Genomic DNA, 26,455 nt, shown 5'->3' with positions numbered 1-26,455 from the left:
TCTTCTAGGTTATTGGGTGCTGCAATTATACAGAGCCTTAGGCCCTGCTGTGATCAGGAAGGTGAACCGGCTGTGCCCCAAAGTGGGACATGGCTATAGTTGATGATTTGCTAATGGGCAGTCTGCTAGCTGTGCTCCCCTGATGTGCAAGGTTGCTGGCCTGGCACCCTGCTTGAGTGGGGCCATCAGCTGTACCCCACATTTGGACAGGGTTAGACGCTCTCCTCCAAGGTCAGTTGGGGTCACTGGCTTTCTTCCTGGCAAAGCTGCAGGCTGTGCTTAGCAATTGCGTGGGGCTGTTGGCTGAGCTCAACTACCAGTTTGGGCTGTAGCTGGGCTTTGTGGCCCCGCGGTAACATAGATTGAGCTCCAAGGTTGCCTGGAATTATTATCCAGACTTCCAAATTAGGTGGGGCCAGATGCTATGTTCAACAGTTGGGTGGGGAAACTGCCTTGGCTCCCTGTCCAGAAAAGGCCAAAAAATCATCTGATCAGTCATGATGGCTCAGTGGCTGAGGACCCAAACTGGGCAGAACTGCCAACAGAGCTCCCAGGGTGGATGGTGCCCCAGTTTTGCTCTGCAGATGGGCAGAACCACTGGCTGGGGTCTATTTGGGTTTCATCACTAAGAGAAGTTCAGTCTGCAAAGATCCACATGCTCTTTGCTGTGAGCACCCCACCCTTCTCAGTCTCTAGCTGATTCCCCAGGTGAATCACATGAGGCAATACCTACGTGTGCCTACCCAAAACCATCCCCAAATGCTGGGGAATTTGAATGTCCACTTTAGGTTCGCATGTTCCCACTGAAGAAACTACAGGCCTGGGCACCCCCCCCCCCCCCCAATGGAGCGCTTCACCAGCTTGGGAGAGGAACAATGAAGTCAAAGTGAAACAACTCTTCTTACCTTCTTAATGTAGGCTTTCTCCATTTTTATGGTCTGAGGGGGTTCATCAGCTTCATCCCCAGTTTCTAACATCTTTGCAAAGTTGTCTCGTCTCTGCATAATTGTAAGTTGCTTTTTCTGTGACAGGCACTGCCGTCAAGAACCACCTAATTTGCCATCTTGCTGATGTCCCTCCAACATTCTCTTGCTCTTATTTATTATCTTTCACTTCATCTACTCTTGGCTCTTCAGGTTTGCATTTTTCCCTTATGGAAGGAAGACAGAGAGCGAGAGAGATTGAGAGAGAGAGAGATTAAGAGTAAGAAGAAAAGGGGAAAAAAACCAAAAAAATTGTAGCAGCTAAATAATTCTTATGTATAAAATGCAATTCTGTCTGATGAAGCAAACAATTAGCACCATCCTACCAAATGTCATAATGGATATTGAAAACTTTCGTTTGACATTCAAATCCAGGTATGTTTTTTTAAAAATTGCTGTACTAATTGGGGCACCTGGGTGGCTCAGTGGTTAAACATTTTGATTTCAGCTCAGGTCATGATCTCAGGGTTGTGAGATCAAGCCCTGAGTGGGTGGATGTAGAGCCTGCTTAAGATTCTCTCTCTCTCTTCCTCTGCCCCTCACCCCACCTTCCACCTGCTCGCACATGTGCATGCACGTCCTCTCTCTCTCTCTCTCAAAATAAATAAATAAATAAACAAACAAATAAAATCACTTTACTAATGGGCAAAATCAGAGTGTGGAGACTGATGTACTGGAAAAATCACAGAGAAGCCTTCTGAGTTAATACTGCTGTGTTTTATAATATTGGGGAGAATCTCAAACTGACACAAAAGGCAACAATTCCTCTTTTGTGTTTTACTGAAATATTTCCTTATTTTACCTTGCATTGAAAAGCATAAATATTTTCCTTGATAATAAAAATAGAGCAGACATGTAAAGAAGTCCCACAGAGGATAAAGCTGGAAGTTAGATAAAAATGAGCCCTCTAAAATATACACCTTACAGAAATACAATCTACTTCCAAATGTTTGAAGGAAACATTCTCAGCAAACGACATCAAATATAACTGGCGAAAAGTTTTACTGACCTCAGTAGGTTTTCATGTGAAAAACACTTCAGTTGGTGGCAATGGTGTCAGATTTGGGAAGGCTCCAAGTTGCGGCTTATCAAAAATTTCATATTCCTCAAAGACATCCCTTGAACACCAGCGTAAGTATGGTCTTTCATGGTTACAAGCACAGTTTTTCTAGGTATGTGACGATGATGATCAATTTGTGGCATGCAGAGTTAGTTTTCTAGGAGCTATGCTGAAACACACCATCCTAGTGATTTGAAGGGCTGATACCAATAATTGAAATAACTTGGAAGCTAGACAACAACGACAGAAATATTACATATGATGTGAAGTGTTTTCAAGAACTTATTATGCTTTCCTGTAACTCAATTAACATAGGAAATTGAAAATAATTACATTTTTCTTCATCAAGGATTTTAAGGGGTTTAGTTTCACTATCTAACAAGAGAAGAATGGATTTTCTTTTCTTTTCTTATTATTTTATTTATTATTTTATAAGAAAATTTTATAATTTTCTTTTCTCATTATAAAATCTAAGGATATGTATGACTCAGATGACTCAATGTTATTATTATGAATTTTTTTTTTTTACTGTCTGACAATATAATTATGCCTTTAGAGGTACCTGAGATGTGTAAAACAATTTTTACCAATTTTTAGCTAACATTAACTGAGTTCTTACCATGTACCATTTTCTAGGTGGGCACATTCAATTTATTACCTTATTGAATACTCATGAAAATGTTCCCATTCTCATTTTATAGATCAGGGACCTAAAGCTGAGAGATATAAAAAAAAAGTTTGCTATTGCACTGCCAACATGGTGGATCTGAGCCATTGTTTGACTCCAAAACCACTGCATATTAACAAGTGTACATACAGTTGTCACGCTAAATGGGCTCTGTTGTCCTTTTAAAGTAATTTAATCTGGGCGCCTGGGTGGCACAGCGGTTGGGCGTCTGCCTTCGGCTCAGGGCGTGATCCTGGCGTTATGGGATCGAGCCCCACATCAGGCTCCTCTGCTGTGAGCCTGCTTCTTCCTCTCCCACTTCCCCTGCTTGTGTTCCCTCTCTTACTGGCTGTCTCTATCTCTGTCAAATAAATAAATAAAATCTTAAAAAAAAAAAAAAGTAATTTAATCTATTTTTGTAATTTTCTATTTTTTCTAACCTATTCTACAGATGAATACATGCATTTATGTACATATACATATACCCAGAGTTACATAAAAGGTCGTGTCTGAATATATGTGTGTGTATGCATACACATGTATGTGTACTCCCCTGTATGCATACACATGTATGTGTACTCCCCTGTATGCATGTACATGTATGTGTACTCCCCTGTATGCATACACATGTATGTGTACTCCCCTGCAGTAGGTCAGGTTAGAAAAAATAGAAAATTATAAAAGCAGATTAAATTACTTTAAGAGAACAATAGAGTCCCTTTAGCGTGAAACTGTGAAGATATATGCATGTGTTAATGTGTGCACACACCACACACACACACACACACACACACACACACACACACAGTTGTATGTAAATTCATTTATTCTATTTAGTGCTGGAAACATAAATAACAAAGCTTGTTGATGAGACTCTCGGACTAAAGAAATTTTATTTTCAGGTTCTAAAATGTATAATTATAGGACGCATTTGAACAAGCAGAACAAAGGGCAACTGAGAAATCTTTTTCACTTAGACCTTCACAGTGACTCCAGTGTGTTTGTTTTAGAAATCTATCCTTCATAAGTAGGTTGTTATTGACCAGAGTCTATGGATAATCTTCTAAAATGAACTTTGGAAAAACATCTAGTCATTATACAAGGAAATGTTTTTTTGGAAAAGATATTCACCCTTAATAGTTTAACCTTAAGATATTATGGGTTAGATTATAGTGGGATGAGTGAAATATCAGAGATTTCCATTAAGTCATTTCCAAAATAAAGGTACTAGCTATTTCGTAAATATAGGGTTGTTTAAAAAAATTATGATGCGTTTTTTTCGAACATACTTCAAAATTGTATATAAATAAATGAATAAATTTGAAAACATGTTATAGATCGATTGGTATTGCTGGAAGAGCATATCCTACTTTATGGAAGTTTCTCTAAAAAGACAAATTTCACTTTCTCACCTAGTTAGAAAGGGCATTCTTCACTACTTGACACGCAGATGCTGTGAAATAAATGTACTTCCAAAGAACTCGATACCTAGTTCAATTTCCTCTTGACAGTAGCTTTCAAGCTATTTTCCTGGTAAGTTTGGTGGGTCGACAGTGCTGTAGAAGTGCTAATTGACAGACACATTCCCCGAGTGACAGATGGTAACACAGACCCAATTGTCAGAGTGCAATAATGTTAACTGTCGAAATGAGAAACAAACACACCAGGGATCCCTGTATTACACACACACACACACACACACACACACACACACACACACACACACAGACACACAGGACTACATATAAAAAGTCCATGTAATAGAAGTCAAATGCCGTCCTTAAGACTAAAAGCTAAAGGATTTTATAATAGGGGCTCCTGGGTGGCTCAGTAGGTTAAGCATCCAACTCTTGGTTTTGGCTCAGGTCATGATCTCAGGGTTCTGAGATGGAACCCCGCATCAGGGTCTGCTCTCAACATGGAGCCTGCTTAGGATTCTCTATCTTCCTCTCCCCTGCCCCCACCCCCTCTCACGCTCGCTCTCTAAAAAAAAATAAATAAATAAAAATAAATAAAAATAAATAAAAATAAATAAAAATAAAAAAAGGACTTTGGAATATAAACAATATTCCAGAGAGTTCCCTAAAGGAAATGAAGGAAATGGCAACTTCTCATGACAGTATCCAAGATGAAGGGAACCTGGGTGACTCAATCAATTAAGCATCTGCCTTTGGCTCAGGTCATGATCCCAGTGTCCTGGGATCTAGCCCCACGTCAGGCTTCCTGCTCAGCGGGGAGTCGGCTTCTCCTTCTCCCTCTGCCTCCTCCCCTCTGCTCATGCTCTCTGTCTCTCTCTCTCAAATAAATAAATAAAATCTTAAAAAAACAAACAAACAAACCAGTATCCAAGATGATTTTAGAGTAATAGAAATGGTTCTGACAAAAATTTCACAAAACTGGTGGACACTGTTAATCTATGGTTAGCTTTCCTCAACCATCAAAATTCACTAAAGATGTCCCAGGATGGAAAATAAAAACTTCTGTGCATTATATCACTTCTAAATGAATACTTTATGCCTAAATTCAAACTGCGTTTGAAGAGGAGAGAATGAGTGTTAATGGTAAGAAATTAAGGGATTAAGGTTTTATATAAAATCAGGTTACTTTAAACTTAAATTATTCTTAGAATTCAGAGGAGGCATCCCAACTGGTATGTTGTACACTGTGTTATTTTTAAGACTTTACTTAAAAATGCATATGCTTTACTAAGTCAAAAAGTTGGAACTTGTGAAGGAGACAAGAGTTATATAATGACCCATCAGAAGACAGAGGAAAAATGGTCTTTAAGATCTTATCCAGTCCCAGAAAACTTTCAAATATTTCTCTTATAAATCATTTTATGGACTGGATTGTAGATTAAACTTGGCATGAACTTTATATAATGAATCCACGAATAATCGTCTTATGCCCAAACTCACATAGCACTCTGCTAAAACTGTCAATCAGATCAATGAATTAACAAAAACTCCTGAGGAGATTTATATTTTCATCTTTCCTATTTTATGAGACTATTTCTTTAAGTGACAGTAATAAATATAAAATGCATGTCTCAGCTTCCATGTCCAAAAATTCACATTCACAGCTTATAAAATTTGTTTCTATTGGACTTGGTGACATTGCAATCCTACTGATGACATCACTTTAAACGAGAATTAATGTATATATCAGGTGGCTAATATATTTCTAAGCATGGTTAAATCAAGAGGATTCAAGCTTCTCTTTTGGTAATGAAGAAGGCATCTTGAGATTTACATTGAAAACAACTGCTTTTGATTAAGATAGCGGACAGAACAAGAAAAGATCTGCTTCTTCTTCAAGCCACACTAAAATGATAGCAAACAGATTTTTAAGGTGTAAACACACAAGTACAAAGAGAACAGGAGTGTAATGATAGCTACAAATTTTGGCAACTGTAAAATAAATAGTAGGTAGTAGCTGATTGAGCAAACCCGAGGAGGTCATATTTTAAATAGGATGGCAATATTTAGCAAATGCAAATACATGGTATCTAGTTAAATCTGCATCTCAGAAAAACAATGAACACTTCTTTTAGAATAAAAGTATATTCATATATAACAGACAGTCCCGTATCGTATCTGGCAACCCTAAGTTTTCAGTGGGAGAAGGTGAAAAGCAGCACGACTTAAAATAAAAAAACATCAAAAACCTCAGGATTATCTGGCAATAGGTGCCTCTGGAAATAGGGTTTAAGGAGGGTATTAAATGTGATACACAGCTGAAAGCTTCTATGAAGCAATTACCCATTTAACACAGCCACAAGAAGACTGGAGAATTATTCCCTGGAGAGAATAAAACAAAAGCATGTGATATTTAGAAAATTCAGACCTGGCTGATTTTAAATATTCTAGCGAAAACTGGAATTGTGAAACAAGTTCCAAACTTAACTCTCAGTATACTGGCAGCAAGGTTTATTCCCTCAGAGCTAGAGATTGAAAGAAACTTCATGAAATCTGAACACTCAAGAGAAACATATTGTAGATATTGATAGGGAATTCTCAGATGAAATAGCCCACCTTATTCCTCCTATAAAGCCAGAGGCGATGGCTGTGCACACAGGCACAGAGATTCCCTTCAGTGTCTAGTGTTCCCTTCATTTATAAGTACACAGCCAAGAATAACCAGATATCTGAAGAAAGTGTCTAAGAAGAAATACTAAATCAAAACAAATACATAAAAGAACTTGGAGGAAAAAGAAACCATGCCAGGTGAAGACAGTTCCAAAATCTCAGTGAATAAGAGCATATATTGCATCCGTGAACAATGTAGAGTGTTTTAGGAAAAGCGCAAAAACAAAACCAAAAGCAAACAAAAAAAGAAACTGGGGTGTTAAAAATAAAGTTATGGAGCGAAGAATCACATTTCAGATTTGAAGCTATGTTTTAGAGTGAAGAAAACCTCAATTATAAATGGTAGACTTTTTCATGGTGGAAGATAAAGTTGTTTTTTTTATCTTAATATGTAAATAAAGCAATGGTCAGGAAAATGGGAAGCTGCCCCTCTTGAAGTAATCCATGGTCTTTGCTTCTCTCTACATTTTTATCTATTTTATTTTTGCTTTCATTTTTGATATTTCCTCAAATTTACTTAAGAAATGCCTGTTGAATTATTCCATAATTTTATTTTTTTAATTTTTTGACATTTAGCACTTAATATGGAGAATATTGGGGGATATTATTTCACAAACTACCAGATATATGTATCACAAGTTACATTAAAAAATAAAATACCGAAATTTTTTAAAATGCTATTTAGTATTACTCAGGAAAGTCACACTAAATATGCCTTAACCTTCAGAATATGTTCCTTGCTTCTCTGCAGCAAAGAAAGCAATCAACAGAGTGAGAAGATAATGTACAGAATGGGAGAAAATGTTTGCAAACCTTATATCCAATAAAGGGTTAATTTCCAAAATATGCAAGGAACTTCTACAACTGAGTAGCAAATAAAAATGAATAATCCAATTTAAAAATGGGCTAAAGACTTGAATACACATTTCTCCAAAGAAGATACACAAATGACTCAATATCGTTAACCATCAGGGAAATACAAATCAAAACCACAATCAGATACCACTTCACATCTTTTAGGATGGCTATTATCAAAACAAACAAACAAACGTCAGGAAGAGCTGGCAAAGATGTGGAGAAACTGGAATCCTTGTGCACTCTTGGTAGGAATCCAAAATGGTGCAGTCACTATGGAAAGCAGTGCAGAGGTTTCTCAAAAAATTAAAAATAGAACTACCATAGGATCCAGCAATTCCCCTTCTGGGTATTTATTCAAAAAAATTGAAGTCAGGATTTCAAAGAGATATTAGCATTCCAATATGCATTGCAGTGTGACTCACAACAGCCAGGATATAGAAACAACCTAAATATCCATCAATGGATGAATGGATTAAAAAAAAAAGGGATATAGACATACCATGGAATATTACTTAAGCATAAAAAAGAAGGAAACCCTGTCCTTTGTGACAGCATGGATGAACTTGGAGGACATTATGCTAAGTGAAACAAGCCAGTCACAAAGGCACAGATACTGCATGATTCTACTTATATGAAGCATACGAGATAAACTCATGGAAAGGGAAAATACGATGGTAGTTTCTACGGGCCCGGAGTGGGGAAGAGATGGGGAATCACTAATTAACATGTACAGAATTTCAGTTATACAAGATAAATAAGTTCTAGAAATCTGATGTACAACATCGTGCCTGGTAACAGTACTGTATTTTATACTAAAAAACTTTTTAAGAGGTTCTGTCTCATGTTGTAGTCTTACTACAATTTGAAAACGGGCGTGATTCTGGAATCATTTTCTCAGCACCTGGTTCATAAATGCAAGTATTGTATCGATGAGAAACCTGAGTTCTTCCTCTTGAGTGTGGGATACTGTTTCCTGAGGAATCACCCTCCTTTTTTTCTACATGGTGTCACAGGCTACACATTCATGGAAATAATTGGACAGAAAGTGGGAGCAGGGTTGGGCTAGGGTTCCAATTGCTTCCTAAAATTAAAAACCACTTGAGTAACAGTATATGATGACAGAATCAAGACCTTTTTACTCTACCCTGTGTCAGAGGAATTTGGACGAGGAATTCTACCTCAATAAAGCACAACTGCATTTATCACAGGGAATTGGATAGAACCTTCCACATACACCTAACTTCTGGCTGTAACTGTAGCTCTGAGAGGAGAATAAATTAATAAGCAAGTAAAGAGAGAACGGGAACAAGTGTCATTTACCTCTTAATTACAAAACACCAGGTGAAGCTATTTTCTCAGTTGAAAGATAACCTGAGAAATTAGTTCAAAACAATTCCACATATTCAAGATAAAATCAATGAAACAAGAATCCCAAACATAAAACATAATTGTCTTTTAAAATTATAAATTAAAGTTGCATGCATCCAATTGGGGGGAAACATTACCCATTATGTAATGACATTCAGACTTGCCTTGGATTTCGGTTTTCTCTTCAGCAATAAATGCCAGAAGTCAGCATGGTGTTAAGTAATGGAGTTAGCAATGATAATGATTTATTGTGGGTTCACTACGTGTCGGACACAGTTTATCCACAGCAAAATCCCTGTCCGTAAGAACTAGTGTTATCTCTCTTTAAAAAGTGAGAAAATTGACGCACAGGGGAATTACAATTATTATCTAAGGCTAGATCGTATGAAGTGATTGACACAGGAATTACAGCTGGGACCTCAGGCCTTAGAGCAGAACTGCTGTGCTGTGGTGTGTTCCTTCTTCTAAAATGCAGGATGAAATAATTTTAATATTGACATAAGGAAAAGCAAAAAACAAGATGTTTTAAAGCACGCATAAGTTCGGAAGAAAATATCCTCTAACTAAATCATAAAGAAAACGAAGATTACAATATAAGAATAAGAAATGTGGAATACAAAATGATTGAAATCATTTAAACCAGTCATGCAAAAAGGACATATTATACAAAATCTATGAATTGAAAAGTAGTACTCTGCATCTAAAACCCTAGCTTATTTTAATGCAAATCAGTAAGTGTGGGAGGTGTGGTTCCATATTAAATAAAGTAAGCTAAAATTTTTGTCTTACAAAGAGGAACTTTTATAAAATTATATTAATCTTGAAATTTGGTAGAGAATTACATTCAAGTAAAGAGATATATTTCCACAGGAAGAAGAATATTACTGAAAATTTCAGAAGAGCTTATTTAAATATAATAGATTTTAATATAGGAATATGCTATAAGTTAGAGTAATATATGAATAAATGATATTAATTTTAGCATCTACTGGTATCTCAAGTAATCTATTACACTTACAAATCTTGTATCGATGGTCAAAAGATGGAAATTTCAATCTGCTTTGTTGCATTACTATTAGAATGTTTGCCAGTAATGGTTTGAGGCGTATTTATTGCACAGAAAGGAACCATAAACATGGCAATGATAAATCACATAATCAGAAAGAGAAAACAACAAACGAAAATAATGTGCAAACACCCTCATACTCTGATATGTGTCATTAGTGGCTAGAGAATACCAGTGATCTTTTTTTGTTAGTAACTATCAACATTTTCTCTATGAGCATGTTGTGTGCTATGTGATAGCCACTGTCTAATGTAAAGTCTGAATCATTTGGTCAGTTGTGATTAAACCTAAAAAAATGAATAAATCCCTTATTTCATTATAAAATGAGAATTATACAGAATTCATAAGTGCTTTCTCAGTGTATTTTGTCTGAGAACAACGAAATAGAAGAGATTCAGATTATATTGCTACACATTTCTATTGTTATGCTTTGGAGTTAACAAAGGCGATTTTACTATTACTATTCCAAGGGTGTTTCTTGCTGTCACTTACATATGCGATCCAGGAAACAGCATAACATTTATTACCTTTCTCGTGAAGGAAATGGAAGATATTCATTAGTTCTGGTTAAACAGTCCAATCCTTTCTGTCCAAGTGCCAAGACAAGGTCTCTTAGATTCACGGGAACAAATCCTGTAACAAAGGAAATCTGAAAGGTAACTAACAAGGCCTAAGGAGCAACTGGATCTTATCTAAGAACCTCAGAAAGTGACATGGCACATTAACACTAAGGAAACAGCAGAACCAATCAATTCGTCAGTCTTTCCCTTCTGTCTTGTGCTGCCTTTCGTGTTGTAAGTGAAAGAACAGCTGTGGAGAGAGCATTGTGTGCCCATCATTATGCCACTTTACATTATAATTCCCTTGAGATTGATTTACTTCCGCCTGGGACATTCATTTTCTGTCTCAGACACTCATACTTATGTAAGCAGCCAAGTAGGTACAACATATCTATTTAAACTTTTAATGAGTGTTTAGCTTTGTCCTTTGAAATCTGCCCTCTACAGAACCTAACTTCTGTTTCCACTTTGAGAAGCTGGAGTCTACATCTCGACTTTGTAGCTATTGTTTAATGCAAACTCTTTTAATGCATGAATGTTGAATATTTTCAGTTACAGAAAGATAATTTAAACAATCAAACGCTTTGCCAAAAACATGTCATTTGTTTTTAATGGTCCCTTATTTGCATATCATCAAAATTGTTTCACATTATAAAGCACCAGCTTAATGTACTGAAACCCCGCATGGTAAAATAAAAGGCCTTAAAGAAAAGAATAAAATATTGATCAGTTTATTATTTGTGTCTTGATCTACTTTTGTGAATACACCTGCCAAGAGACAGATGTAAAATGATTCTAGGACAGTAATGCAGAACAATATAAACTAGTAATTGACTTTAATGTATGGCAAACGTATAAACTTCAATATGATTTCCATTTGAGGAAATAGTAAGGTGTTATTATGAACTATGACCTCTATAAAAATTATGTATGTTCCAATGTGAAAATTTTTCCATTACTAAGGTGTTAAGGATTTCTACCCTTCTTTAAGCTTCCTTTCATCCACTGTTGAGTTAATGAAACAAAATTTTATTCAGAGCCTGTCTTATACAATATACTCAGGAAGCAAGTAGTAGGAGACCATGCTGAGTTGCAGACTCATTTTCTACTCTCAAAAGGCTCCGAAGTAGGATCTGCACTTAGTCTTTGCAGTCAGTGGCTTCAACCAAAGTGTGGCATGTGTTATTTCTCTATGTTGTCTCTTTGAGGTCAGCAGTCTTTTACAGTTTAAACTACCACACATTCCGTCTTCTCTTTCCATCATCAGTTCTTCCAGGGGCAGAGCTCTGCTTTGTGTTCCTCTTCGCTACTTAAGGGACCTCTCCAGGACATAACTAGTTTTTCTGAACAGAAATGAGTGACTTAGATTAAATGATAAGGCTTAAATAAATTTGCTTTTAAGATCTAATAATTTTTCTATAGCTATTTTACTAAAATACAATTTTTACTGAATGCTTTGTATGTATGAGGATCTAGTCTAGGTGCTAGTAGTTCAGTGAAAAATGAGACAAGCTGTCAGTGAGTTGATGCCACGCCTGGGTTATCTCAGAGAGAAAGTCATCTTCAAGAAAACAGCATGTCTAAAATTCAATGTAATGGAGTCAGGTGATAAACTCACATTTTGTCCTAGTAAAATCATGCATACTTCATTATTTCCAAGTAGAGTTTGGCTTATAAACTTTACAGTATGCATAATTAAATATCAAATTTATTTTTCATATCTGATATTTATTTGCTGACTTAGCTATGTTAACACACCATGATGTTTTATTTTTACTCATTCCTGATGGAACTCATGGGGCTCTTTTTTAAAAGTTCACTTTGGGGATGATTCACATGCAAAACTTGATGAAGCAGCATATTCTTTGCCATGTTTGTCTTCTTAATTATGGAGGGAACTGTTCCATATAACAATTCTGAATGGTTAGTATTAGTGTGAGTATGGCTTTGCAAAGCAGTGTCTCCTGACAGGTTATCACTCATGTGGCTTGATTTGCATTATCAACAACTAAGAGGAATTGGAAGGCAAGCAAAGTACGGCTAATATATCATGAGCTGGAATTACAAAACTGCCACAGGCAAGTCTGTTTGCTGGACATCGAATCAGCAACATGGGTAAGATGTAATTTACAATTGCTTTCAGGCAATGTAGAGATAAAATGCTTAATTATTTATTAATGAAGCCCTAATTAATCTTCTGAAATGCTTTTGTGTGGATGAGAAACAAGGCTTTATCTTAAAAGGCAAAATATCAAGTAATTAGAAATATAAAAATTGTACTCTTTTGCAAATTCACATGTGCTTCTAATGTCCTCAATCTTATGTACTAACGCTGACACCTATTGCATGAATTTTATTATCTCTTTCAGTAACAAAATTGACTTAGAATTTAGTAATAAGGATATAGGTTGTATGACCAATTATTTAAAAATAATTCTTAGGCCTCATTTTCTCTCTCTCTCTCTAAATATATATATATATATATATATATATATGCTTTACAAAATATTGGCTTCATACACACACACACTTATATATAAATTTTACATAAATTTTAATTAAGATTGGTCTCATATTATGGTTTAATTAGATATGACAATGGATAAATTTCTGCTATCATTTCTATATTAAATAATGGCATTCATTATGGAAAAATATCAAAATAAGCAGATTGATATGTGATTATGGAGAAAAATATTAGCATAAATAAGATAGTACATAACTTCCTTGATTTTCTTAGAACTTCCTCGATTTAATGAATAAATAGAATGCAAAATAGTAAATTAGCAAATGCTCATTTAAGATCCATCTTTTCAGTTGTATTTCTATACACGAACAATGAAGTAGCAGAAAGAGAATTTAAGAAATAATCCCATTTACAACTGCACCAAAGAGAATAAAATATCTAGGAATAAACTCAACCAAGGAGGTGGAAGATCTGTACTCTGACAACTATAAAGCACTGATGAAAGAAGTTGAAGATGATACAAACAGATGAAAAGACATTCCATTCCATAGATTGGAAGAACTAATATTGTTAAAATGGCCATACTATCCAAAGCCATCCACAGATTCAATACAATCCCTATCAAAATGCCAACAACATTTTTCACAGAGCTGGAACAAACAATCCTAGAATTTGTATGGAATGAAAAAAGACCCCACGTAGCCACTGAAAAAGAAAAAACAAAACTGGAAGTACCATAATCCCAGACTTCAAGTTATATTACAAAGCGGTAGTGATCCAAACAGTATAGCACTGGCACAGAAAATAGACACACAAATCAATGGAACAGAATAGAGAGTTGAGAAATAAACCTATATGATTATAATCAATTAACCTACAACAAAGGAGGCAAGAATATACAGTGGGAAAAAGACAGTATCTTCAACAAATAGTGTGAGGGAATCTAAAGGATGAAACTGGAACCACTTTCTTACACCAAACAAAAAAAATAAACTCAAAATGGATTATATACCTAAATATGAGACCTGAACCCATACAATTCCTAGAAGAAAATATAGGCAGTAATTTCTTTGACATAGAAACACTTTTCTAGATATGTCTCTTCTGGCAAGGGAAACAGAAGCAAAATTAAACCATTGGAACTATACCAAAATAAAAAACTTTTGCATAGTAAGGGAAAATATCAACAAAACAAAAATGAAACCTACTGAATGGAAGAAGATATTTTCAAATGATATATCTGATATGGGGTTAATGTCCAAAATATATAAAGAACTTATACAACTTACCACCAAGCCAACCAAACAATCCAATTAAAAAATGGGCAGAGAACTTGAATAGACATTATTCCAAAGAAGACACAGATTGCCAACAGACGCATGAAAAGATGCTAAACATCATTAATCATCAGGGAAACGCAAAACAAAACTACAATGAGATATTGCTTTACACCATTCAGAATGGCTAAAACAAAAACACAAGAAATAACAAGTGCTGGCGAGGATGCGGGGGAAAAAAGAGCTTCATGTACTGCTGATGGAAATGAAAATTAGTGCAGCTACTGTGGAAAATAGTACAGAGATTCCACAAGAAATTAAAAACAAAATTGTCATATGATCTAGTAATTCCATAAGTTGATATTTACCCAAAGAAAATGAAAACACTAATTCAAAAAGATATATGCACCCCTCTGTTTACTGCAGCATTATTTACAATAGCGAAGATATGGAAGCAACCCAAGCGTCCACTGATAGATGAATGGGTAAAGATGTGATCTATATCTATATCTATATCTATATCTATATCTATATCTATATCTATATCTTTATCTATATATATAATGGAATATTACTCACCATAAAAAAGAATGAAATCTTGCCATTTGCAACAACAGACCTAGAGGGTGTAATTTCACTTATGAAATAAGTCACTCAGAGAAAAACAAATACCATATAATTTCACTTATGTTAAGAAACCGAACAAATGAACAAAGAAAAAAAAAGACAAACAAAAAACAGAATGAAAAACAGAGAATAAACTGGTAGTTGCCAGAGCGGAGGTGAGTGGGGGGTGGGTGAAACAGATAAAGGGGATTAAGACTACACTTCTCATAATGAGCACTGAAAAATGTACAGAATTGCTGAATCATTATATTGTGCACCTGAAGCTAATATAGCACTGAATGTTCGTTATACTTGAAAAAAAAACCTCTCCAAAATATTCCTTTTATAAGATCAAATTTTATCAGAGAAAAAGGTGACAAAATTTTACAGATGGGGAAGCAACTTGAATAAACTTGCCCACGATGACAAGCTGAACATGTGGCAGATTAAGATTTGCAACCATGGGGGCGCCTGGGTGGCACAGCAGTTAAGCATCTGCCTTCGGCTCAGGGCGTGATTCCGGCGTTATGGGATCGAGCCCCACATCAGGCTCTTCCACTATAAGCCTGCTTCTTCCTCTCCCACTCCCCCTGCTTGTGTTCCCTCTCTCGCTGGCTGTCTCTGTCTCTGTCAAATAAATAAATAAAATCTTAAAAAAAAAAAAAAAGATTTGCAACCATGATGCCAAGTTCTCTTCATTCAAGCAAATAATGTTCTGCTTTTTTGAGAACTTTTTACAGGTCCCTCAGGCTTTCCAAGACCTTACCTTCTTTGTCTAAAAAGCCAAGTAGCTTAACCAGATATTCTTTCAGGTCCATTTCATAATCTAAAAGCGTATCTTTGTGTTTATTTCTAAAGAATGTGCTGCTTTTGGTGTCTCTATTCTTTGCGTGCTTATGATTTGAAGGTGGGAAGAGATGACTCTTGAAATAAATAAAAAAATACAGTGAGGTGTTATATTGTAATTTCAAACAAAGTTCAAAAAGGAAATATTGAAGTTAGCTACAATACCCAGAGAGAAACTTATGGAGCAAATGGAGTTTGCTCGTGACCTTGAAGAAACAGAAGGGTGTGGACAGACAAAAGGGAGTCCAGAAAGAATTTCCTTGCAATGCTGCTGGTGGGGAGACTGAAAGGTGAGGCAAGATAGCAAAGGAAGGCAACAGGCTCTGTTGAAGAGAAAGAGGTCAATGTTATAGCACTTGACAATATGCACAACTAAACTATCTGATTACATGTTACAGGATAAGAGTAACTATCTTCCCACAACTTCTCTCTGTAAGTGATTACAGCTAAGGGAAGGAAGAGCTGATCATTACAAAGTAGCACAGGTTAGGCTCTTGTGCTCAGCAATTATTTTGTCTCTTTGTTTACTGTGCCCATATCTTTCCGTGAGTGGCAGTCTCTTCTCAAAATAAGGAAGAAAATTCGAATTAAGTTGTCAGATCAACTGCCTTTTCCCTTTTCAGGTCAACGAAATAAGAAGTTTGGGAGAAGAAAACAAAGGAAAATTTCAGAGCAGTATCAGTTTTGTAGGTACAGAATATGTGTTCTGTGAGTACATGGAATGAAAATTTAAACAATGATCACAGTCTACCAAGTGCTTCAGACATATTGTTGCATTTAATTCTCACAACACTCCATCATTGGTACCAAGCATATTCCTACTTTGCAATATAGGGAAATAAGTCTTAGGAAGGGTCAGTAATTTTCCCATTATTTCACAATGAAAAGGATTGAGCCAAGAATCAAAATTAAGCATCCTGTCTCCTAAAACTGTATTTCATTATTGCATGCTCCTTCAAAGGAATAAAAAATACAAAGCCCGGTTTCCTTCTCAACTATTAGTGTTAATATTTTTTAAGGAAAAATCCACATACTAACATGTATACATATCTTAACTGTACCACTCCATGAGTTGAAACAAATGTTTAAATCCTTGCAACCAAAACTCCCATAAAGATATGGCACATTTTCTTCATCTCAGTAAGTTCCTACATGCCCGTGGAACTTACTATTTTTATCATTGTAGGTGAGTTTTTTCCATTCATACAAATGGAATTGTCAGTACGTATACTTTTGCGGCTAGATTTTTTAGTCAATAAAATGTTTTTAATATTTAACCATGGTGCTATGTGTAATAGTAGTTCATTCCACAAAATCCCACTGTGATTCAATTTCTATGGTGGATATTTCATTTAGTCTTTGCACCTGGAATTTTGTATTTTGTATGCTTGAATTTATTTGCCTTGTTTTTTTGTTTGTTTGTTTGTTTTCCTCCCCACTCCCCTCTCTCTTTATAAGTACAAAAGCATTGTTTAACATACGTAAACCTCCTGGTCTGGTTCTAACACAAGTGGTGTGCACGAGCTAAGGTAAGAGAATTAACTTTTGTCAGGAAAATTCCTAAAATAAGAAATCAGAGTTGTATTTTTGATTACTTCTATTTTCCCAGAAATAATAATGTTTTACTACCCTATTACCTTCTGTGTTTAGAGGACAGAGATTAAGCATCCAATGCTTCCTCTCAGGCTTTTCTCACGTATCTATTCATGTGAGTCACGTTACTAGAACTGGGAGCAAATTAAGCCACAGAGTAAATACTGGACAAAAATTCTGGCTCTGGTGGGACATTTTAGGTACATATATGACCACATATGAAGGACTGATCCTATTCCATAGTAGTAGCTTGTCATATTCAATAAAAGGAATATATTCATGGTTGTGACATTCTCCACAAACTTAAAAAAAATTATATCCAGGTACAAAGGAAAACTAATTCCTGTTGAAGCTATAAACACACCAATACTTCAATGAAGAGTAAATGAACCAGTAAAGGTACTTCAAATAATATGTGTACTATTTATGTGGCAAATAAAGCCATTATTTTTACATAATAATTTTAGGCTCTGACAGAGACACTACCTAGGAATATGTTTAATTGTTTTCAAATGTGATATAGTTAAAAATAGTAAAATTTAACATAATGTCTTTTTATCAAGATGGTTATGATTTTTCTAAGGTTGATCAAAAGAGTAAGACACTCCTCTGAATTCCAATCATTACCAGCATCATGCTTCAGTTCTCCTGAGAGACATTTGCCTGTGTGAGCAATTTTTCACTTTAAAGCTTATTATAGGATAATTTCCTTCTTACGATCCCCCCCCCCAGGGAAATCTGTGTATTTCCTTGATTCTGGTGGGCTAAAACAATGTTGGGATTATTCTGAGGAATAATCCTTGACTTCCCAAAGGGGGATCATCTGAGATCCAGATATGATTTCTTAAGTGGATTTTGAAGTGCCTGTTTCAACAATAAATTAATTTAAGAAGGAATTTTAAACAGCCAATAGATGAAGTACTTGGAGTTACTGACTCCTTAGCATGGTTTTTTCAGAAAGAGTGTTCACTCTAGGCTACTTGAGTATACCTCAAGAAAAGGAGGGTTAAAGATAAAGTAGGAAAAGAAGAGAAGTGGGCTTTATTAATAGCACTAGAAAACAGAAGGTTGGAAATAGTGACAAGAATATTCACATATTTATAAATAAGCATAAATCAAATTTCCCTCGGGTTTTCACGCAGGCCCATGTAATAAGTTTTGCTTTGCTGGCTTAGAATGAGCAGAGCAATCCATTTCTCAAAGTCATAGGTTTCTAATCAAAATATTCCTAGACATCCTGGATCTTTCAGTTGCGTGTGTCATTGTGATGTCAGCTTACTCTGGAAGCATCTTCTCCAAAATCATCCTCTGCTTAGAGATCATAGACTTCTTTCAGGATGCAAATCTCTGGCCTATAGCTGAGAGGAGATTTCATGTAAATGCTGAGACTGATAGCTCAAGGTAATTTACGTCAGCATTTATAAATCAAAGTTTAGAGGAGATGAATCTCTTGGGAGTATAGTTTATAAGTGCATCTGCTTATAGTAAGAAGTTTATTAGAGTTAGGTGATGATTACAGCGAGGAACAGAATGTGCTAAAAAAATAGTTCCAGAGATTTTTCTGTAATTTTCAGCAAATACCTCAGATATTCTAGGGTGTGATCTGATATTTTCAGATGCAAAATCAATTTGACTTCACAAACTGATGTTATTCACAAGACCGCTACATATTTGTGTCACATAAATATACGTTATGTAAAAAGTTCTGTTTTTGCATTATACCTATTAAAAGTATATTTTATTACATACTACATTTGTGTGGGTATTTCTTTCAGGAGTAGAAAAATGCTAAATCTAAACCGTCAAATTTCACATGTGTGTAATTACATGAATTCTATATTCTGAATTCTGGTTTTGTACCCACATACTTTTTTTTTGGCCAGGCACAATAGAACACACATCATAATATAATCACTGACTTTGTTACAATTTCATGAGATGGGATCGATTCACCATACCTTGCTCTACTTTCCACAAATTAGCTATGGCTGTTTGAATTCTTGAAGTCACTTAAAGAAAATAAACCTGTATCTTGCATATAAAGACTCCAGCTGGGAGTCATAGTAGCCAAGTCAACAGTTATCTCCTGCCAAACTCCAATAAGACCAACCTCAGGATGAGAAAAACAAAAACCATATACTTCCATAAAAATATGCCAAGGTAAGCTTGTCATTTCATTCTCCTCCAACATTATACAACCAGCATCAATTTACACTGGGCACTCTGCCTTGGCAAAGAGATTTGCTTTGGAAGGACTCTTTTAGCATCTCTCTATGAGCTCCTGAATTTAGGTCATGCCATAAATTATTACTCAGTGGTCCAGGCTTTACTAGTTATTTGGAGACCACATGTAACAGTTGGGTCCCTAGCACATGTCTGGGATCATACATCAACTATGAGAAAGTTGTAGTATAATACCCTAAGACCCAGAGTGGCTTTGTTTGAATCTACTTGGAAATGAAAAGTCCTAGAGAATTAAGTAGGATGGCTTTGGCCCTTGATCTCTGTGATATAAGCAGAACTGAGACTATCATACTAATTTCAATCATAACCATTCTAAAAAGAATATACAATGCTCACTACCCCATACCTATTGCAAGGTCTATGTTTAATGAATTGTTGCAATTTTACAACTAATTACTACTATTATTAATATGTGCCATCTTCTTAGTATTTACTATATGTTAAACACTGTGAAAGGCCTTACAACTACATAATTTCTAATTAACTCTACTGTGATAATTTTATGTATCAACCTTACTGGGTTGTCCTAATATTTGATCAAACAGTATTCTGGGTATTACTGTGAAATGTCTGGATGAAATTAACATTTAAACTGATAGACTGATCAAAGTGGGTTTCCATCCATAATGTGTGGGCCTTATTCAGTCAGTTGAAGGCCTGAATAAAGCAAAAAGTCTGACAATCCCTCGAGTATAAGGGAATTCCTCATGCCTGACTGCCGTCTAGCTAGGGCAACATTTTTTTTTTTTTTTTTTTTGCCTTCAGACTCAAACTGAAACAACAGCTCTTCCTTGGTCTCAAGACTGCCAGTCTTCAGACTGGAGTTACACCATCTGATCTCTAGGGTCTTCAATATGCCAATTACAGATCTTTAGACTTGACAGCCTCCATATTTACCTAAGCCATACATAATTAAATAAGCCAATTCTTTATAATACATCTCTTTATATATGTGTCTGTATACATATCCTATTGGTTCTGCTTCTCTGGATAACCCTGACTAGTACTCCCACAAATCTCTAAAGGCTTTTGTTACTATTGTTAGTTTTTGTTGTTGGTGTTATGCTGATTCTCTCTTTTTTATTTTATTTATTTATTTGCTGTTTCTTTTTTCTTTTTTTATAATAATTTTTTATTATGTTATGTTAGTCACCATACAGTATATCCTTAGGTTTTGATGTAATGTTCCATGATTCATTATTTGCATGTAACACCCAGTGCACCATGCAATATGTGCTCTCCTTAATACCCATCACTGGCTTATCCCAGTAATCCTTTCTTTAAAAAAAAATTTTTTTTGTACTGTTTGCTTTCCACAAAGATAATATGAATCTTAAATTACTTGCCCAAGTGAAGAAGCACAGTTACGAAGAAACTTCACCAAACTCTACAAACATAGTCAATCCATTACACAATACACTTACAATCTCAAGGAGAATTTTTGTGGGACATTTAATTTGCATTAAATCTCTTAGTTATTCAAGATATTACAGATTTTTAAAAATTACTTGTGGACTCTATCTAAATAAGGCTCAAATTTAGCTTATGTTTTTTCAGAAACCCATCATTAATGTATAGGTTGGATTCTCCTATTTCTTGCTGATTATGAAGTTTTTTAGATTGCCTGTATGTCACATAAAACATATTAATGAAAAATATAAAATAATATTAACATGTTTTAATTCAGTGTGATATATATATGCATATGCATGTAGAGTTGAAAAAAGATGGAAATAAAATTCATGAATGCATTTGTACACCTATAGTTCAATTAATCTGCAAAGTCAAGTAGGAAAAGGACTTCTTGCCACACACAAGAACTTTTGTAAGACTAGAGAATAATGCCATGAGGGAATATCAACTTTGTGCCTGAAGGAAAGAAAAATGTTATGCTCATTTCCTAGTCATATAAATGTTAAGTCAATACCGTGAATTTATTCATCTTTTTTTCTATTCACATTCAGCGTGAAAAAATTTTCTGAAATACAAATGTCATGTTTATACATTTCCATGTTTTCATAGACATTGTCGAAGTGACACAGATAGATACCACAAAGTTGGGATCATTTGTTTGCTTAGCAACCAGTGATAGAAAAGTTGCATCTGTGGTTAAGTTAAAAATAATAATAAAACAGTGCTCATTTTCTATATGGTAAAATATGTATCTTAAATTAAAATTCCCCAAATCTCAATAAAGCTACTGAATATAACTGATTATTTCATTAATATGTCACTCTATTCTTACCAACATATCTCTGGATAATAAACATATCCACCACCTCTAAAAGTCCCCTTGCTGTTCTTTCCTGTGTGTGTGTGTGTGTGTGTGTTTGTGTTAAGAATATTTAGCATGAGATTTATCCTCTTAAGTTTTTAAGTTCATGACACCATGTTGTTAACTGTAGGAACTCCTGCAACTCAAGCGCAAAAAAAAAAAAAAAAAAAAACTGATTAAAAAGTGGGCAACGGATTTGAATAGACATTTCTCTAAAGAAGAGGTACAAACAGGCAACAGGTACATGAAAAGGTTGTTCAACATCTCTAATTAGAGAAATGCAAATCAAAACCACAAAGAAGTAGATTATTTTCATACAGTAGGAATTTGGAGGTCAATTAGGCTCATGGGTTTTTCAACATTACACACATGGCAAAGCACTAGGATCTAAGACTCAACAGAGCAAAGAGAAAAGGTGAGGAAATGGTGTTTTCTGAGCTTATTAAAGCAGCAGCTGCAGTTGCAGCTGCAACAGAGACCTGGTGGTTGGTCTTTACCTGATATCCAAGTATAAAGAACAAATAATTTCTAGAATAAAAGTGCAACATGAAATTAATTTCCCTCTGTTTCAGCTATATCAAATCCATCAAAATAAATTAAGCTTGAATATTTATTCATCATCATAAATTGTTTTTGAGATTGACTATTTTATTTATAATGCCCTTCTTTGAGAATACTGAATCTGATTTGAAATTATAAATATATAGAGAGAATAAATCATTGAGACTTGATACTCAGAGCTTCCTTTGAGTAATAACTTGCGATTTCAATTCTACACAGTAAATTCTTTATAATCTTCAAATAGTGTTCTTTACCTATTTCGGAAAAATTGTTCACCAATTTGCTCAGATTAACTCACATCAAGGATATTGGCTAAAGGAAAAAAAGGCAGGTTTCAATGAAAAATGTAACAAAATGTATCTTCCTTTCTTACCACTCAGATTAGACTATCATCAGTGACCTATCACTGTTTACAGAATAGTCATAGAGATTGCTGTTTTCTTACCTGATTTCTAGGTCATACAAATGCATTGTATATGACAATTTTACTTACAAAAAATGGAGACAGTACAGCAACGAAATCACTGGAAAAGCACGTCAAGATCACAAACAATAAGAAATATCTTTTATTTTTATTTTGGCATATAAGAAAACGTTTTAAAACTCATAGTTAAAAACTTTTCTTATGGATAGTCCTTAAAGAGAAAAAAAAGGAGTGAAAATATGTCTGAATTAATTTGCAGAAAATTTGATGGTAGGAACACATCTCTGTCAAGTTAATGAGCTGTCATTCTAAGGCACAGCCATATGAGATTGTTCTACAGAAAGAATCGAGGGGTACTAGTAATATCTATTGACAGATATTAACAGAAAAGTTTATATAAGCATCAGTTATCACTCTCTTAATAAGAGTTTTATCAAATTGTTAGTAGAAAAAACAGTTTGTCTTACTTTCCTCATCTTTCCCCAAAAGTATACTATTACATGACATCTGGCATTATTCTACTCCAAGTTTAGCTTTTGTTCTTTCTGTTCATTATATTGTTGGTTAACATCCATCACCTTAATGAGTTAATTAAATAGGGAGAAAAAGTAAATACTTTTTAATATCTTCCCAGGACCAAAGCAAGTATTACTCCAAAGCTGTTAATGACCCAAACAGGACAAGTGTTGATAAGCATAAATAAAAAACAAATCTTCATCCTACTGAGTATAGTGATCTACCACAATGAGACAAACTCCAACAGATATTCTGAGATTGAGCAAAAACATCTGAATAGATTTCTTGAAATTCAAGTATCTGTACAGTATATCCAACAATGGGACTATATATATTGAACTATGATTCGATATTTGGTACTTAAATTGCCATTGTTAATACAGTAGTAACAGTAAGTGGAATACATGGACTCTGTCCTCAGAGTATAATAGTAAAGAAAAAGATGGAGAAGTGTGTCAATAATTAGGAACGTAGCTTATGCTTTTAGCTTTTCTGCATCCTAAATTACTGCTTATTTTTGTTTAAGTAAAATACAAGTTGCTCAATATAAATCTCAGTATACTTGTTAGTAAAATCAGATTAATAGTAACTGCCACCCAGAGATTTTTATAATAAATAAGTTATTTTATATAAAGCTTTTGTTTTAATTATTATGAGTGTAAATAGAATTCCAAAGTTTGTTGTCTTGGTACATTGCTCAGGGTTTGCGTGCTCCATCAGTCTCATTTTGAAACATTTTCCTCTGTTTCAAAATATTAACTTGCCATGCACATTGAGAAGACTCCTTTGGTCTTTAAATAGGTCAGAAAAAATTTCCAAATAAGTTATGTAAATGTGTAGATCAGTTATGAATTACAAAATAAAGTCTAAGATCTGTGAAATCATAGGTTTCTATGTTGTCAAGAAGACTGAAGAGACATGGAAACTAATTAATTTCTACTCAATTCTCTTTCTCAGCCTTGTTCTTTGTGTATTTTTAGCCTTTGTTTTCTAACTTTTGTTTTACAGTAGCTTTGAAAATAATCACCAAGATTTTATGTGACATTTTCTCCTGCTCTCTTTTTAAAGACGAAATCAAGAGGTCACAATGAAAATTTTACAAAACACAAAGTAATTATCTGTTGTCATATGGAGAGAGACTGATTATCATTAACCTCAAGGATTCATCTGCTAAAGGAAAGAAAACTGGTAATATTGTATTTTTCTCATGGGGGAATAGAAAGCATGGTAGTGAATTCTAGAATCAGAAAAACCTGCCTTACAGCCCACGGAATGGGAGAATATATTTGCAAAGGACACTACAGATAAAGGACTGGTATCCAAGATCTACAAAGAACTTCTCAAACTCAATACACGAGAAACAAACAAATCAAAAAATGGGCAGAAGATATGAACAGACACTTTTCCAATGAAGACATACAAATGGCTAACAGACACATGAAAAAATGTTCAAAATCATTAGCCATCAGGGAAATTCAAATCAAAACCACACTGAGATACCACCTTACGCCAGTTAGAATGGCAAAAATAGACAAGGCAAGAAACAACAATTGTTGGAGAGGATGTGGAGAAAGGGGATCCCTCCTACATTGTTGGTGGGAATGCAAGTTGGTACAGCCACTCTGGAAAACAGTGTGGAGGTCCCTTAAAAAGTTAAAAATTGAGCTACCCTATGATCCAGCCATTGCACTACTGGGTATTTGCCCCAAAGATACAGACGTAGTGAAGAGAAGGGCCATATGCACCCCAATGTCATAGCAGCATTGTCCACAATAGCTAAATCATGGAAGGAGCTGAGATGCCCTTCAACAGATGACTGGATTAAGAAGCTGTGGTCCATATATACAATGGAATATTACTCAGCTATCAGAAAGAACGAATTCTCAACATTTGCAGCAACATGGACGGCACTGGAGGAGATAATGCTAAATGAAATTAGTCAAGCAGAGAAAGACAACTATCATATGATTTCTCTCATCTATGGAACATAAGAACTAGGATGATCGGTAGGGGAAGAAAGGGATAAAGAAAGGGGGGGGTAATCAGAAGGGGGAATGAAACATGAGAGACTATGGACTATGAGAAACAAACTGAGGGCCTCAGAGGGGAGGGGGGTGGGGGATTGGGATAGACCGGTGATGGGTAGTAAGGAGGGCACGTATTGCATGGTGCACTGGGTGTTATACGCAACTAATGAAGCATCGAACTTTACATCGGAATCCGGGGATGTACTGTATGGTGACTAACACAATATAATAAAAAATCATTTAAAAAAAAGAAAAGAAAAAGAAAAACCTGCCTTAGAAATCCCTGGATGGCTCAGCTAACTCCTGATCTTGGGGTTTTGAGTTTGAGCTCCACGTTGGGGATAGAGATTACTTAAAAAAAAAAAAAAAGAAAATCTTAAAAAAAAAAAAAAAAAAAGGAAAGAAAGACCTGCCTCAGAACCTGTGTGCCACAAGTGACTAAATGTAGGAGCTTAGAGGAGTTAATTTCTCTGTGCCTCAGTTTCTTTTCCCATGGAACAAATAGGTATAAAAATGTTACTTATCTCATAGTGCATTTTCAATGATTATGTGAAAGAATGCTAGTAAAGTGCTTATGATGTGGGGGAACAAAGGCAGGAAGAAATGTAGATAAAATTAAATTTCCTTATAATCTGCAGTCCATTGACAAAAACTTGAGGCAGGCAGAGGAAGACATTCCTCCAGGAACTCCCAACATCTTAGTGTTAATGCTTTGCTAGAGGGAAAAACAAGCTTAGCTTGGTAATAGCCAGGCCTCCAGGATCCTGTTGAGTCTTCTTTAGCATATGAAAATCCTTCTGGAAACCTCCCTTGTCTTTATGCCCCCAACTCCATAGTATAGAATCAGTCACCCCTCACAACCCCGGGGCAGCAGCTCTTTCTGCCCATGGGTCCTGTCCCTGTGCTTTAATAATAACACCTTTTTGCACTGATAAGTTTCAAGAATTCTTTCTTGGCTGTAGGCTCCAA

At 35.2% G+C, this 26,455-nt stretch overlaps 1 long non-coding RNA gene across 1 annotated transcript in view; it reads right to left on the bottom strand.

Annotated features, from left to right (window-relative positions):
• Nucleotides 1–26,455, bottom strand: part of LOC103665755 — a 46,169-nt gene that overhangs the window by 17,750 nt on the left and 1,964 nt on the right. The window contains exons 2-4 of the long non-coding RNA XR_569372.2: nucleotides 10,618–10,723; nucleotides 1,993–2,273; nucleotides 906–1,150 (exon numbers count right to left, since the gene is read on the bottom strand). This is a non-coding gene — a long non-coding RNA (uncharacterized LOC103665755). The remainder of the gene's footprint in view (nucleotides 1–905; nucleotides 1,151–1,992; nucleotides 2,274–10,617; nucleotides 10,724–26,455) is intronic.

This window comes from Ursus maritimus, unplaced genomic scaffold (genome assembly GCF_017311325.1).
Source record: "Ursus maritimus isolate PB19 unplaced genomic scaffold, ASM1731132v1 scaffold_36, whole genome shotgun sequence".
Classification (NCBI taxonomy): domain Eukaryota; kingdom Metazoa; phylum Chordata; class Mammalia; order Carnivora; family Ursidae; genus Ursus; species Ursus maritimus.
Note: the sequence above shows the minus strand (reverse complement) of the source record. Positions and strands in the feature narration are given on the sequence as shown.